At 45.9% G+C, this 17,205-nt stretch overlaps 1 protein-coding gene across 3 annotated transcripts in view; it reads right to left on the bottom strand.

The window, feature by feature from the left end:
- The window catches only part of tenm3 (teneurin transmembrane protein 3), a 1,130,593-nt gene extending 1,114,581 nt beyond the window's left edge, over positions 1–16,012 (bottom strand). For 2 of the 3 annotated variants that reach the window (XM_078561809.1, XM_078561821.1), the window contains exon 1: positions 15,941–16,012. The gene's annotated coding sequence lies outside the window, so the exon portion shown is untranslated. The remainder of the gene's footprint in view (positions 1–15,940) is intronic. The other variant, XM_078561828.1, reaches the window with a different exon arrangement.
- Between the last annotated feature and the right edge of the window lie 1,193 nt (positions 16,013–17,205).

Below are 17,205 nucleotides of genomic sequence, written 5' to 3'. Positions count from 1 at the left end.
TTCATCAGGGCACTTTGCAAGAATACCAAAGAAAGGGGGAAAACAACAATTTATACTGTACGAGAAAAGAGTGCTGATTGGCTGGCAAGTGGACTCAGATTGATAGAGATGTTGCTATGGAGAATGCACCAATTGTCCGTGGAAGGGCAAGGTATCTTAAAAAATTTGAGTAACAGGTGAAGCTAGCTGTTTCACGCTGCTACTTTGCAATAGCAACACGAGTGGTATTCACCACTAATAGGTTGTGTCGTCAAGTCAAAAAGACGTACTGCCTATCACACAAATGAGTAATGTGGTATGTGAATTTCAGTGCCAGTGTGATGTTAGGAATGTAGACCATCCATCCCAAAGACTGGTGGATTGTATTAAACTGCATGTCCCAGCCACTGTTTGCAATAGACAAAGTACAGACCGTACCCAACCAGCCCATGCTTGCAAAATTCAAAACACAGTGTCCAATATTAGATTTGATTCTGCGATTGGACAACATTTGGTAAATAATCCTCAGTGTGCTAAGAATTACACTGACAACCAACTTAAGATCGTCATGCGGGCTTGCAGTTTGGCACATTTGCGTGCACTGGAAGCTACATGTATTAATACACAGGGCCCTGTTCTTTGCAGACAGAATAATCACGTACACACATTGGGCAGAATTTTGCCCATGGCTTGCGGGCTCGGTGGAGGCGGCAGTAGAAGCCGACTGCTGCCCGCGAGCGGGACTGGACTGCGATTTCACGCTGGTGGGCCAATCAAGGCCCGCCCAGTGTGAAGCGCGAGTGGCAGTGCTCAGCGCTGCCTATGTGGTGGCAGGGGAGGTGGGGGAGGGGGGCGAGCGGGCCGAGTATGAACTTGGCGCATGTGCGCGAGTGAGTGCTTCATAATTTCCCTGAGGCACGGAGCTGCCTCAGGGAGAAGAAGCATTGTGAAAAAAAGAAAATAAAGAAAATAAAAATGTAACAAAACATGTCCCCTCATGTGACTCTGTCACATGAGCAGGGACATGTTATCAATTCAATTTTAAAAGTTTTATTTGATTTTTATTTGCTTTTGGAAACCTCATCCCGCCCGTGGATGAGGTTTCCAAAAAAAATGCAAAGGCCGTTTGGCCCACTCACCTGCCTGCGATTGATTATTTAATGGCCTTAACAGGCCTTTTAATTGTTAGCAGGCGCGTTGCCAACTCCAGCGCGCGCCTGCCGACCGAACTGTCACGTGACTGCGCGTTGACGTCGGCACATTTTGCCAATATCAACATGCGTCATTTCACGCTTGAGCAGGTCAGGTGCGTGCCCGCCAAGCGAAAATTTCTGCCCATTGTGCCTATTTCAGCTAAACAAAATAAGTAACAGCCAATATCCGACTCATTCCTCAGGACAATGCATTGACCAATCCGGGTCAAGCTACCTGGTTTAAATTTCAAACAGTGCTTGGCAATTAACTGTCAGCCACCATCAATTCTCCATGGCAATGCCAGCCAATCAGCACTCTCTTCTCATAGAGTGTAAATTGTTGTTTTCCCCTTATATTCATATTCTTGTGAAGTGTTGTGATGAGTGTAAGATGATAAGCTTCACCATACCTGATTTTCCAGCAATCCTTCATTGCATTCTCCCACTTTACATTTAATTCACTTCCTTTCAAAATTATTTTCATTCACCATTCCCATTTTCTTTGCTGCTCTTTAGGTTTACATTAATTTTTTAATCTCAGCCAAAAACCAAATCAGAAAACAATAATTATAATTCACCCACATTCTGGCAAGTTGTTGAGAAGTACATGTTTGAGGGAATTTTAATGCTCGCTTCCCCTGCTCCCAATGGGAAAGGGAGGCCTTTTAAAAGAGAGCAATCAACCTTACTGACCCATTGATGCTCAAATACTGTGGGCCAACATCACCTCTGCTCACCCGAGTTTGGTGGCTGATGTGCCCACCAGGAGCAGGCTGAAGCCTAATGAATGATACAGACCGGGGTACTGTGATGTCACCGGGTCCCTGATTGCATTTTCACCTGGGCCTCAGCAGAGATTCCGCTGCCAGGTTAAGGCATCTTGGCAGCTGTCAGGATGACAAGGCCGTGCTCCAAGCTAAGTGGAAATCATTACTGTGCGGCTCCAGCGGGAGCAAGTGCGCAGATGAGGTCTGAGAATTAAAATATTTGGGGTCACAAACTTAGGCCTGCAAGTGTGTTTCACACTTAAACCTTCACCTAAAATCCACTAGGGGTTAAAATTGACCCCATTCAGTCCAACTTAGCACTACTGAGTGTTATTACACGCAATTGGACAGGGCCTGCTTTTACCTCTGTGCAAGTGAATGGGTTTTGAGTGAGTTAAAATCTCAACCTTAATCTCCAACTTTAAGATTTAAGTCCCTTGTCTGGTTTGCTGTTTTAACTCATTCATTTTCCACAATTTTTCTCCCTTGCTCCCTTCTCTCTTTTTTTTGCCCTCCTCTTGACTTTCTGGGACAAATCTTTCACTTAACTTCCTCTGGAGCTGCACATTTCTCGTCTGGACTTCTGACCTGGGCCTCCTCAGAAATGTGCATTTGGAGGCCTTCAGTGCAATGCAGGATCGCTGCGGGGAGGGAAGGCACGTCCCCTTTCTATGGTACTATTTGCCGATTGCTGGTAGGTTCAAATGTCCCAAGCACTTTAACAAACTAGCAGAGAAGGTAAGTGTGTAAGGTAAATGGGTGAGAGGGTAGGATGGGTTAGGGGTGGGGAGGGTTAGCTGGGTGGTTGGGGTTGTGTGGGTCGTCGGTGGGGTGCGGGGGTCAGAGGGGTGCAGTCAAAGGGTGCGGGGGTGGTCGGGATTAGTCACGGGGTCAGGGGGATAGTCAGGGGGTCAGAGGGAGTAGGCAGGGTTGGGGGTGGGCAGGCAGGGGTGGAGGTTAAGGGGTTGGGGTATTCGGAGGGATGGGTGTAGTCAGGGGTGTGAGTGGTTGGGGGGGTAGTTGGGGGTTGTCGGGGGGGGGGGTAGGTAGGTAATTGGTGGGTGGGGGCAGTTAGGGGACTAGTTGGGATGGGTGTTGGTGGAATTGGGGTGGTGGAGGGTGAGTTGGAGGGGGTGGAGTGGTCCAGTAGGGAGTCAGGGGGTCAAGTGGGGAGTCGGGAGGGGGGAGTCAGTGGTATAGTTATCCAGGAGTTAAAACTGGTTTTAATCCTTCTAACCTTTCCTGGGTAAATACTCTGCTAAGAGAGTTGGAACCATCTGAAGTCTCCAACTTTAAATCGGAGTTTTGGAGGGTTCCAGGCGTAGGGTAATTGCTCAGCGGGAGTTGAAGCTTCTCAGGTAATTCCTGTGCAGTTTTTGCATGTGCACTTCTGGGGGGGCTCCCCAGTGCAACTTCTGGGATACCTCCGGGGTAAGACTCTTCTCCCCCCACCCCCTGCCCCAATCTACATCCATCGCCATGGAACGGACAATCTGGGCCTCTCTGTCTCAGGTATAATTTCATGGAGCATGATCGTCCTCTGTTACAATGCCAAAGGGAGCAGAGTATATGTGTGACTATTTGCAGGGAACATCAGCGGGATATCAAACTTTGATAGTCCAGAGGCAGGCATGTATTGAGGAAAATCAAGGAAATGAGGATACAGCCTGGATTAAAGCTGGTGAAAGCAGCACAAAATATGGAAAACTCAGCATTACAACCCAAGGGATTATATTAGTGAATAGATACCAGGCATTGCCTAACATTACAGAAGGTAATAAAATCCCAGAAGTACAGGTAGCTAGAAAACCAGAGACGACTGCCCAGGCAAAAGATACAGGTCACAGAGACATTGTAGCAGGAGGTGCAACAAAGCTCAGAAAAGTGGATGGTTCTGTGAGACTTAAGGAGACGACTTACAGGATGCTGAGCTGGTTATCTGGAGCTACAGCACTACATGGCGATGAACTGTTAGAGGAATACTAAAGGGAACAGATAGAGATGCTGTGGTAGTTAACCGTCTAAGGCTAAATGACATAGGGCCGGATATTACAAGGGCTGTGGGACGGGACACAGTGTGGGCGGGATTTGAAAATGGTGGTCCTGGAGGTTGTCTCTGAGACAACATGTTCAAAGGCTGAGTGGTGGGGATGGTGGGGGGAGGGGGTGGGGATGGGGGTGGAGCAGGAAAAGGGAACCCACATGCCACCAATGAAAAGCCCATTAAGCTTCTTAAGGAGTTTGTTAATGGGCCTGTCCAGTTCAGAATTGAACTTTTCAATTATATTTTGATGAAATATTCAAGTTCAGTAATACCAAAAAACTTTTTCACGCAACAAGTAGTTAGGATCTGGAATGCACGGCATGAGAGTGTGGTGGAGGTGGATTCATTCAAGGTATTCAACAAGGATAAAAACAAAAAGCTAAAAGCTACTGCGGATGCTGGAAATCCAAAACAAAAACAGAATTACCTGGAAAAACTCAGCAGGTCTGGCAGCATCGGTGGAGAAGAAATCAGTTAACGTTTCTGCCGAAGGGTCATGAAGACTCGAAACGTTAACTGATTTCTTCTCCACCGATGCTGCCAGACCTGCTGAGTTTTTCCAGGTAATTCTGTTTTTATTCAACAAGGAATTGGATTGTTAGTTGCAAAGGATGAATTTGCAGGATTACGGGGGAAGTCGGGAATGGCTCGAAGTTCATTCCTCCTGCAGGCAGCGGACGCAGACACAACAGGTTGAATAGCCTTCTTCTCTGCTGGAAATATTTTCTTTTGTTCATTCATGGGATGTGGGCGTCGCTGGCTAGGCCAGCATTTACTGCCCATCCCTAATTACCCTTGAGAAGGTGGTGGTGAGCTGCCTTCTTGAACCGCTGCAGTCCATGTGGTGTAGGTATACCCACAGTGCTGTTAGAGAAAGAGTTCCAGGATATTGATCCAGTGACAGTGAAGGAAGAGCAATATATTTTCAAGTCAGGATGCTGATTGGCTTGAAGGGGACCTCCCAGGTGGTGGTGGTGTTCCCATCTATCTGCTGCCTTGTCCTTCTAAATGGTAGTGGTCATGAGTTTGGAAGGTGCTGTCGAAGAGCCTTGGTGAATTCCTGCAGTGCATCTTGTAGATGCTGCTGCTACTGTGCGTCGGTGGTGAAGGGAGTGAATGTTTGTGGATGTAGTGCCAATCAAGCGGGCTGCTTTGTCCTGGACAGTGTCAAGCTTTTTGAGTGTTGTGGAAGCTGCACTCATCCAGGCAAGTGGGGAGTATTCCATCACTCTCCTGACTTGTGCCTTGTAGATGGTAGACAGGAGGTGAGTTTCTCACCACAGGATTCCTAGCCTCTGACCTGCTCTTCTAGCCACAGTATTTATATGGCTAGTCCAGTGCGGTTTCTGGTCAATGGTAACCCCCAGGATGTTGATAGTGAGGGATTCAGTGATGGTAATGCCACTGAACATCAAGGGACGATGGTTGGATTCTCTCTTGTTGGAAATGGTCATTGCCTGACACCTGTGTGGAGTGAATGTTACTTGCCACTCGTCAGCTCCAGCCTGGACATTGTCCAGGTCTTGCTGCATTTGGACATGGACTGCTTCAGTGTCTGAGTCATCACAAATGGTGCTGAACATTGTGCAATCATCTGCAAGCACCCCCACTTCTGACCTTGATGGAAGGAAGCTCACTGATGAAGCAGCTGAAGATGCTTGGGCTAAGGACACTACCCCGAGGAACTCCTGCAGTGATGCTCCGGAACTGAGATGATTGATCTCCACCAGCCACAACCAGCTTCCTTTGTGCTAGGTATGACTCCAGCCAGTGAACAATTTTCCCCTTGATTCCCATTTACTCCAGTTTTGCTAGAGCTCCTTGATGCCACACTCGGTCAAATGCTGCCTTGATGACAAGGGCAGTCACGCTCACCTCACCTTACCTCTGTGACTCTGTGAACCCAAACAGCCTGGTGCATGCTCTTGTCTCCTGGAGGCACTCAGTGCTACCAATTTTTAAAATAATGTCACGAGAGCCCACTTTGAAAATCTGATCCATAGGGAGAATGAATATACCGACTCTAAAAGCCTCTAAACATGAAGATTGGTTTAAAACACATTGCTGAAGGGATACAAGGTAATTGTCTCTGGTATACGAGCAGTATTTGGGAAAGAAGGAGAATTCACCAAAAAGAAACTGAGCAGGTAAACAAATTGCAGGCAGCACAATGTGAGAACAATGTTACTGATACATAAAGGATTAGTGCAGGAGAGACAGGCTACATTTAGATGAAAAGACTTGAACTTAAATAGCACCTTTCATGATGTCCCAAAACACTTTACAGCGAAGAGAGTGCTTTTGAAATTTGGTTGTAAACACAGCAACAAATTGCACACAGAAAGGTTCCGCAAACAGCAACATGATTAAACTGTTTTTAGTGATGTTGGTTGAGAGATAAATATCGGCCGGGACACTGGGGAGGACTCACCTACGAAGCAGTGCTCTGTAAACTCTTACATCCACTTCAGAGGAGACAGGGCCATTTGAAAGACGGCACCTCTGACAGAGTAGCGTTCCTACATTACTGCACTGGGATTGTTGTAAAGAAGCAGGAATGGGTGAGTTGGATAGTGCAGGGGTGTAGCATGGACAATTGTGAATATCTGAATTTGACTGAATCCGGCCACTTTGGGTTCAGATTGGTTTGTGAATGCATGCCGATATACTTCAGGAGTCTCCACCTACTGGACTGTTTTGTCAGCAAAGTTGCCTTCCACCCTTCTCCCTTCTCAGCAGAAAAGGCACGCGCAAAATGGAGAGGAGCACAAAAGGAATCCGGAGCTCATTCTCAGCATACATGCTCAACTTTTTTTTAAAATAAAGTGCATTTTCAAAGAGAAAGAAATGATTTGATGTTGAACTAATAATGCACCTTCTTCATCGAAACAATTCTGGGCACCACACTTTAGGCAAGATGTAAATGCCTGAGAAAGGGCGGAGTTGTGGTTTACCAGGATTTTACCAGCGATGAGGGGCTTCATTTATGAGAAGATGTTGGAAAAGCTCAGTCTGTTTTCCTTGGAACAGAGAGAATGTTAAGAGGTGACCTACCAGAGGTGTCAAGAGAAAGAGAATTTTTGACAGACTAGATAGAGAAATAATATTCCCTCTGCTGAGTGGGTCAATAATAAGAGGGCATAGATTCAAAATCATTGGCAAACGATCTAGAGGGGAGATGAGGAGAAATATATTCACTCCAAGAGTTATCAAGGTCTGAGACGTTCTACCTGAGAAGGTGATGGAAACGGATTCTATAAATAATTTTAAAAGGGATTTGGATATGTGCTTGAGGATCAGTAACTTACAGAGTCGAGGACAAAAAAAGCAGGTGTGTGGGCCTAAGCAGGCACAATGGACTGAATCGCTTCCTTCACAGAATCACAGAATCACACAGTGCAGAAGAGGCCCTTTGGCCCATCGAGTCTGCACCGACACGTGAGAAACATCTGTCCTATCTGCCTAATCCCATTTACCAGCACTTGGCCCATAGCCTTGAATGTTATGACGTGCCAAGTGCTCATCCAGGTACTTTTTAAAGGATGTGAGGCAACCCGCCTCCAAAAAAGTTTTTCCTCACATCCCTCCCTAAACCTCCTGCCCCTCACCTTGAACTTATGTCCCCTTGTGACTGACCCTTCAACTAAGGGGAAAAGCTGCTCCCCATCCACCCTGTCCATGCCCCTCATAATCTTGTTCACCTCGATCAGGTTGCCCCCTCAGTCTTCTCTGCTCCAACGAAAACAACCCAAGTGTATCTAACCTCACTTCATAACTAAAATGTTTCATCCCAGGCAACATCCTGGTGAATCTCATCTGCACCCCTTCCGGTGCAATCACATCCTTCTCATAATGTGGCGACCAGAACTGCACACAGTACTCCAGCTGTCGCCTCACCAAGGTTTTATACAACTCCAACATGACCTCCCTACTCTTGTAATCTTTGCCTCGATTGATAAAGGCAAGTGTCCCATATGCCTTTTTCACCACCCCACTAACATACCCCTCCGCCTTCAGAGATCTATGGACACACACGCCAAGGTCCCTTTGTTCCTCAGAACTTCCTGGTGTCATGCCATTCATTGAATACTTCCTTCTCTGGTGTAAGATTCTAAAAGTTGGATTTTACGGGACACTGAAGATCCTGCCCTACACCAGGGTAAAAAAGTCAGGGGCAATCCTGCCCTTGCTCCAGCGGGTCACCCTGCAGGCATTTAATGCTCAAAGGGATGTTAAATGTTTCAAAGCATGACCTCTGCCCCCATCTAGGCAGGAAGTCCCACCTCAGAGTTACTGACCAAACAAATGCCTGGCTACTGTATGGTCCCAGTAGCCACTCTGGCACTACAACAATTCCCAGTGGTGAAGAGTCTGACCCCAAGTGAATTGTAAGTGGAGGGAAAGCGGTTGTTATCACCAGGTCCAGGCTACAAGGCCCCAGTGGGCAGTGTGGTGGGGAGATGGGGTAGGGGTGGGGGGCAGGGGGGAGCAAAGGTTCAAGGTGGACAGGCCAAGGGGAGAGGAGTGCCAGTGTGGGGGATGTGGAGGCCTGGAGGGGCCCTCCAATGGGTTCAAGGAGGCATCTCCACCTTACCCACCACCAGCCCGCGCAATGAAAACTGGTGGGCTGAATGTTTGGCATGAGCCTCTCCTGCTGCTGAGCATTAATTGGCCACTTAAGGGCCACAACTGGCCCACGATGTGGGTAGGCAGGCCAAGGTGTGTCCCTCTCAACGCTGGTAAAATTGCAATGGGAGTGGGGTGGGCAGGTAGGTGGCGAGCATGGCACCCATGGTATTTTACAGCCCTGCCTGCCAACCCACTGCTGGGTCATGGTAAAATCCAGTCCTATGATTCTTTTATCCGGTGCCTGGAGTTTGCCAAGTTTATGATGGGATTGCATTTGAAGATCTTAAATAGGAAAATTTTCAAATAGCAACTTCTATTCAAAGATTTCATTAGTTTATTTCATTTGTCCAAATTACATCATTAAATCTACTGCATCGCGGACCTAATGGGATTGTTTTGACAGCAGAGTTGCTTTCCACCCTTCTCCTGTCCCAGCAGAGTGATGTGCCTTTTATGGGAAGGATAGGAGTTGGAAAGCATGTATCCTTCTGCGATGAAGGTGTCACATACAAGTGAAGAGATAAGGTATTTTGCAATGATTTTCTTCATTTGCCCACCAACACATGAAGCGGGCTGGGAATTCTGGCCTGAAGTCAACGGTATCACGACTCACTGGGGATAATGCACAGCAATATCAAGCCCCACTGCTCTCCGAGCCATGACAAATGTGAAGAAGTTTGATCAACTCACCTAATTATTTAATTGAAGTTAACAGAATACGAGCACCAGGTTTTATTACATGTTGAAGTTTACCTACTACCTGACATGTATGAAATGTTTTACAAAATTGTACTATGTCCATATGATGTCTTGGCCAGGTAAAATGACTGTTTATTGATGCTTGGGTTTTCCGTATTCCTAAATGTCCTGCCATAGGAATTTCATGTGCTACTCACAATATCTCCTTACGATATTTGAGCGGTACCACTATCTGAAGGGCAATCGCCCATTCCTCATCTGCAGGTCTGTGAGGGTGTCTCCACTTCCTCATCAGAACTCTGATTTTAATGTCATAGCACTCCAGAACTCCTTCAGCCTCAGCTTCAGTGTGAGCTGACTGTGCTAACTTGTTTAACTCTGGACCTGCTTTCTGAGCCTCAATTAATGAAGTCATGCCAAACACTTCCTTTGAATTATCCTCATCCTTAAAGAAAGTTTTGGCTACTCTAACGTCTGCTCGTGGTATTACTCTGACCTCTGGTGATGGACTTTGTTTAGCCAATGCTCTGGTCATCACACACAATGGAAAAATACCAGGTACTTGTTCTTGTAATTGCTCTGTCTCTTTAGCCTCTCTCAGACTTTCTATAATTATGAGTGAAGCTATAACTTTCACTCCTGCCAGATCGTTCCCCAGGAGTAAATCAATTCCATCCACGGGTAATTTCTTTACCACTCCTACATCCACCGATCCAGACAACAAATCACACTCCAATTGAGAACTTCATAGGTAGTTTCAACTCCTAATGCTCGTATCCAGCTGTCAAAACTACTTTGCTTAACCCTTTCAAATTCAATGTAAGTTTGCCCAGGCTGTTTCCTTAAATTTTGAATCTTTTGTCTGTATGCTTCAGGGACCAACTCATATGCACTCAAAATGGCCTTTTTCACCACATCATTTCCCTAGAAACCTCCTCTGACGGTGAAGCGTAAATTTCCTGTGCTCTATCTGTCAATTTGCTCTACATGGGCAATGTCCAGTTTTCCTTTGGCCAGTTCATCCATTTAGCTACCTTCTCAAATGAAATAAAGAATGCTTCAACATCCCTTTCCTCAAACCTCTGAAGGGCTTGCACAAGTTTAAACATCTCCCCACTGGGTTCTGATCTGGAACTAAGTCCTGCTTCCTCTACTGGTGTCTCTTTTTTAACTGCCAGCATTTTAAGCTTGAATTCTCTCTCTTTTACTCTTTCTTTCTCCTGCCTTTTTGCCTGTTCCCTTTGGAATGCTCTTTCTTTTTCTGCTGCCTCTAGTTCCAATTTTTTCATTTCCAATTCACTTTCCTTTTCGTTTGCCTCCAATTCAAGTTTTCTCAGTTCCTTTGCTTGTTCAAATTCCAACCTCTTCATTTCTAACTGAAGTGTCACCACCTCCAGCTATGACTCACTGGTGTCAGGTATCACTTCCAACTTTAAATGCAGTGCTATACCTTTGATTATCCAGATAAGCCATGTATCCTTCTGTGATGAAGGTGTCACGTACAAGTGAAGACATAAGGTGTTTTGAAATGATTTTCTTCATTTGCCCACCAACACATGAAGGGGGCCAGGAGTTCACGCCTGAAGACAATGTTTGCTGGTCTGTCAAATTTTCCATCTCGCCCATGACGATTCCCACTGTGGGTGGGAGTGGAAAATCCCAGCCAAGGTCTTCAGTGAACCTTTGCATTATTCCTTTACGTGAAGACTTAAGCCATGATTTGAACTGTGGTGAAAATTTAAGTGGTGTTAAGGGATCATTAGGTAGGCATGCCAATAGGTATGCCAACTAAGGACCACCAGCAAAGACTAGCACGTAGTAGTATTGTGGCCACAGGAGACTCAGGTCATTTTTATTTAATTGTAGACTGGTGCTCTTCCTGGCCAAATTGGGATACCTTGTCTTCCTTGTTGTGAGATTGTCCCCTCCCTGATTGCAATCTTTGCTAGGTCTCCTCACCCTTTCATTACTTAAATCACAGGGAACTATTTCCTTCTCCCGGGTTCCTTTCAGTTCCTCCCACCTGGTGTGGATCTCATCCTACCAGCTTCAAGAGACGGTCAATGGTGCCGTATTCAAATGAAGTCTAAGGGTTAAAATCTCTCAGGCCTCATACTGCTGGGGTGTGGTGGGGGTGGGGTGGGGTGGGGGTGGAGGGGTGTGGCAGTGGGTGGAGGGATGGCAGATGGATACCACCCCCTCTGTCGTACACAGCCACCCAACCCGATGAGCTTTCCGAGTTCAGAATCTACCCTTTAAAAATCTGTTTCGGAAAACAAAGAACTTCATGACCTTTGGAGAAAAACCACCTGATCAAAGCACTGAGAACAAAGGAACATCAAAGTTGAAGGTTGGCGGGATTTTCCGGCCCTGCCTGACGCTGGGATCGTCCGGTCCTGCCAAAAGTCAGTGGGATTTTGGCTGAGCCGCCGAAACTGCCGTGGCGCATCCCACCCAGATGGGTCCGGAGAATCCCAGCCAACTGTCTCTGTTTAGCTAAAACAACGTCAGCCCTCTGAAACAAACAGAATTTAACTGGTTTTTCCTCAGTGCAACTAAAATAAAAGGGCAGATAAACAAATAAATTAATCATATGCAGGGATGGCAGTAACATAAAAAAGTATGTTCATCTGGCTTTCCATCTCCGAATTCTCAATAGTAGGACTAAGGACTATAATTGTTTTCAGAGACATGTTTATCACGATTTATGCTTTTCAAAAGGCAAAATTTATAAAAAGGCATCTTCAAGCAATATTAGTAATGTATTACCTAATTATGCCTTTTTAAAAAAACATTATTACCACTTTTATAGCCACAATGTGCCACCCAGGAATTGCCAGATCCTTACAAAGCGCTGAAAACTCCAAGCTAATTTTAGTCTTGAGACATAAGTCTGTTTTTCTTTTGACAAAAAGACATAGTGTATCTCTATAAGTCTTCATTATACTGTAATGTCATTTCTGAAGGCTGTTCCATTGACTATTTGTTGACTATTTTAGTTTGCAAGCCTGAATTTCTTGTTACAGCCTCAAATCACCCATTGCAACAATGGCAGTGTTGGTTGCTGTGATTCTGTTTGTAAGAGTGAGTCTTATTATCTTTGCAGTTTCACAGCTAATACCCCTGTGCAAAGGCCCTGCTTTATAAACTACCCCAAAATATCATCAATGCAACATTCATTTACCATCTTTAATGTTAGTAGGCTAATTTGCCATCGGGACAGCTTGGGCTGTTCTAAGTCATTACCACAATGACAATGTATCCCTGCAGGATGGTTTTAATGTTTTTGAAATGCTGGAAGTTAAATTTGCTGTAAGAGCATGATTTTTTAAAAAACTTGTGTAAGGTCTGAATTATTTATAGAAACACAGACAAACCAGATGTTGACAATACAAAGTAGCCACTGCCTTCATCTGGGGATATAATCCAAAGCTTTCTTTCAACTAAAGACTCACCGTTGCATTGCAGCAAATTAAATTTATGGATTTTGGTTGTGCTTTTTGTGCATCTTTGGTTTGTCCCCAGCATAAACTGAAAAGACATGAGAAATAAAGCACTGCAGATACTGATACCTCAATTAAGTTAGTCAAATATGACTTACCGTTAACAAATCCATGCCAGCTTTCATTTATTAACCCATGTTTTTCCAAGTGTCAATTAACTTTATTTTCTATTGTCTGTAAAATTTCCCGACCACCAACCTTAAACTGATTAGTCTGTGATCATTGTGTTTATCCTTCGCTCCATTTTTGAACACAGGAATAACATGTCCAATCCTCTAGTCCTCTCATATTTAAGGAGGACTGGACAATGATGGGTGGAGCTTCTGCAATTTCCACCCTGACTTCCCGCAGTGACCTAGGATGCATCCCATCCAGACCAGGGTCAGGATTTTCGCTGAGTGGGCGGGTGCGCGCCCGACCCACTCGAGCGTAAAATGGCGCGCGATGACATCAGGCAAGCGCCCCAACGTCATTGCGCACTCACGCGACATTTTGGTCGACGGACGTGTGCACGAGTCAGCAGCGCGCCCACCAACAATTAAAGCCATTAAAGTAATAATTAAATTTTTCGCTGCCTGTCCAACCTTACAGCTGGCGGGCAGGTGAATCGACCAGGCGGCCTTTGGGTTTTTTTATGAAACCTCATCCATGGGCAGGATGAGGTCTCCAACAGGAACTAAAAATAAAATAAAAATGTTTAAATCTCACTTATAACATGTCCCTGCTTATGTGACAGAGTCACATGGGGGGGACATGTTTTTAAAATTCTTCGCCTCCGTGAGGCAGCTCTGTGCCTTCAGGGAGCTTTCAGTGTGCGCACCCACGCACATTGCAAACTTCTGCGCTTGCCCTCCTCTCGCCCCTGCCCCGGGAGCGCTCAGCATTGCAGCGCACGATTCACACTGGGTGGCCAATTAATGGCCAGCCAGAGTGAAATCGCGGTCGGGACCCAATCACGGGTGGCAGTCGGTTTCGCGACCGCTCCCTGACCAGCCCACCGCGCCCGCCTGATGAGGTAAAAATCCTGCCCCAGGTGACTTTTCTATTTTGAGAGATGCCAACCTTTTAAGTACTCCTCTTTAATCTATATTTATCACATCTAATATCACTACTCTCTCCTTTACTGCTGCATTGGCAACATCATCTTCTGCAGTGAAAACAGAAGCAAAGTAATCATTTAGTACCTCAGCTCTGCCCTCTGCCTCTGTCAGAAGGTCTCCCTTGTGGTCGCTGATTGGCCCCACCCTTGCTTTGGCCACCTTTTTACTATCTACATGGGGAGAATTTTCTCCCTGTCGGGGAGGGTTGGGCGGGAGCGGGCGTGGGCAATCGGCTGCGAAGTTAAGAATGTTAAAAACATGTCCCCTCCCATGTGACTCTGTCATATAAGCAGGGACATGTTATAAGTGAGATTTAAACATTTTTATTTTATTTCTAGTTCCTGTCGGAGACCTCATCCTGCCCATGGATGAGATTTCATTAAAAATCCAAAGGCCGCCTGGTCGATTCACCTGCCTGCCAACTGTAAGGTTGGACAGGCAGCGAAAAATTTAATTATTACTTTAATGGCCTTCGTTAATTGTTGGCGGGCGCACTGCTGACTCCCGCGCATGTCCATCGACCAAAATGTCGCGCGAGTGCGCAATGATGTTGGGGCGCTTGCCTGATGTCATCGCGCCATTTTACGTGGGCGGGCCAATTAAGGCCTGCCCAGCGTGACGCGCACCCGGAAGTGCTGAGCGCTCCCTGTGCGGGCGGTGGGGGGAGAAGGCTGAGTGGGGGGGCTGCGCTCTTTCGAGCATGCACGCGAAAGAGTGCAGAAATCTCTGAAATAAAGATCAGTTTGATATTTAAAAAGTTAAATAAAGGGAAAATAAATATTTAAGACATGTCCCCTCAAGTCACATGAGCTGGGACACGTCTATGAATTATTTTGAAAATTTTTATTAAAGTTTAAAAACCTTCAGGAAACCTCATCCCGCCCATGGATGAGGTTTCAGGATAAATGTGAAGGCCGCCTGGGCTCTTTGCCTGCCCGCCAACCTTAAGGTTGAACGGGCAGCTCAGTTAATTTTTTTAAATTGCTGTTTAAATGGCCTTAATAGGCCGTTGACGTTTTGGCGGGTGCGCAGCTGACTCCAGTGCTCGCCTGCCAATCTCAGGATCTGAATGACATGCGGTGACGTCGGGACGCACGCTCGATATCACCGTGTGTCGTTTTACTCCTCGGCAAGCAGGCCCCGCCCCCACGCACCAGCCCGAAGGTTCTGGCCTATGCGTATAAAAGTCTTTTGAGTTCCCTTTTTTACATATACATTCTGATATATTCTCATACATTCGCTACTGTTCTTATTCCCTCATTCAGTTCTACCCTTGTGTTCAGCTTGTTTCTCTATTGAATTATGAACGTAACATTTATCATACGCTTCCTGTTCTGTCTTATTTTAATCTCTACTCCCTAATCATCCAGGGAAGTCTAGGTCTGATGCCTTTCTGTTTCCCATCTAGGGAATGTGTCTAGCCTGCTCTATCTCATCGTTGAAGGTCTCCCATTGCTCATTTGCTTTATCTCCCAATCTTTGAATCCCTTTGCAGCTCACTGAAATTGGCCCTCATCCAGTTGATTGTTTACACATTTGATTTATTTTCTTTATCCTTTTCCTTAACTACTTTAATCCTAATGATAACGTGATCAATGTTTCCCAAATGCTCTCCCACTGAAACATGCTCCACTTGCCCCAGTTCATTGCCCAGAACTAGGTCCAGTGTGGCTTCCTTCCCCAGTGGGCTGGGAAACACACTGATCTAGAAAGTTCTCTTGTACACATTTCAGGGCCTCAAGCTCCTCTTTGCCATTTACACTGTTATTTTCCCGATCTACATTAAGATCATTGAAATCCCCCATTATCACTGCTCTAAAGTTGTGGCATCTTCAAAAAGGGAGCTCACCACCACCTTCTCAAAGACAATTAGGGATGGGCCAATAAATGCTTGCATCGCCAGTAATGGCAGCATCCCATAAATGAATAAACAAAAAAATCTTTCGGCACTTTGCTTCCAATATTTGGTGGTCTGTAGTGTATACCTAGCAATGAATTACCTCTTCTATTGTAACTTCATTCTAACCTTCTGTTTTTGAACCATCAAGTCAACCGTCATCCCTTTCCAGGGCTGCAACAGAATTTTTGATCAATGTTGCCTTTCCTTTTCTTCCTTCATATCTATGGTAATCTGAGGTGTAATACACCTTTAAGAGAATGTGAGCAGATTGACCAGGTGACTGTAAGACCCAATAGCTGTGTAGCGCGAGCTACCATGTTAATGTTAGTCTAAGGTAGGGTCTGGCTGGAGAAGCACACATCATGTTAGTGCTCTGTTGTTTGCGTAAAGAAATAGTTTCTGCTTCATTTTGTATTGGTCTCTGCGTCTGCAGTAAATTGTAGTCGACTTGCCTGCCGACAGATGAGCGTGCGACCGGTTTGTGAGCAAAGCAACCCCATAGCAAAATATAACAATATCTTTGCTGAATATGTTTTGGCTGGGAATATTGAGGGCCCAGTCCTTCCCTGGTTTGAGCCAGGTCTCTTAACGTTCCGTTATTTATCAACTTATTTTTATTCTAATGCTGTTAGTCTCTCCCACTTTGCAACTCCTCTCTAACGCTTCATTCTGGTGCCCCACCCCTGCCACACTAATTTAAACCCTCCATCATTTTCTGTTTACATTTCAGATTTGTTTATATAATGTCGGGCGTCAGAGGTATCGCGGATGTAGGTGGGAAGGGACTGGACAAGGGGAGAGAGAATGGAGTCAAGATAGCAAGAAATGAGTTCCGTGGGGCAGGAACAGGCTGACACAATTGGTCTGCCGGGACAGTCCTGTTTATGGATTTTGGGTAGGAGGTAGAAGCGGGCTGTCCGAGGTTGGGAGACTATGAAGTTGGAAGTTGTGGAGGGAAGATCTCCAGAGGAGATGAGGTCAGTGACAGTCCTGGAAACAATGGCTTGATGTTCAGTGGTGGGGTCAAGGTCCAGCGGAGGTAGGAGGAAGTGGCTGCAAGTTGACGCTCAGCCTCTGCAAGGTAGAGGTCAGTGCGCCAGACGACAACAGCACCACCCTTGTCAGCAGGTTTGATGACAAAGTCAGGGTTGGACCTGAGAGAACGGAGTACGGCAAGTTCAGAAAGAGACAGGTTAGAGTGGGTGAGAGGAGCAGAGAAATTGAGACAACTGGTGTCACGCCGACAGTTCTCAATGAAAAGATCAAGAGCAGGTAAGAATCCAGAGGGAGGGGTCCAGGTGGTGGGAGAATATTGGAGGCAGGATTACATCATATCAACAATTTCCAGTTCCCTGTCCCCAACCGCCTCCTCTTCACCATAGACGTCCAAT

Source organism: Cetorhinus maximus, chromosome 2 (genome assembly GCF_964194155.1).
Source record: "Cetorhinus maximus chromosome 2, sCetMax3.hap1.1, whole genome shotgun sequence".
Classification (NCBI taxonomy): Eukaryota; Metazoa; Chordata; class Chondrichthyes; order Lamniformes; family Cetorhinidae; genus Cetorhinus; species Cetorhinus maximus.
This window is presented reverse-complemented; position numbering and strand designations above follow the sequence as displayed.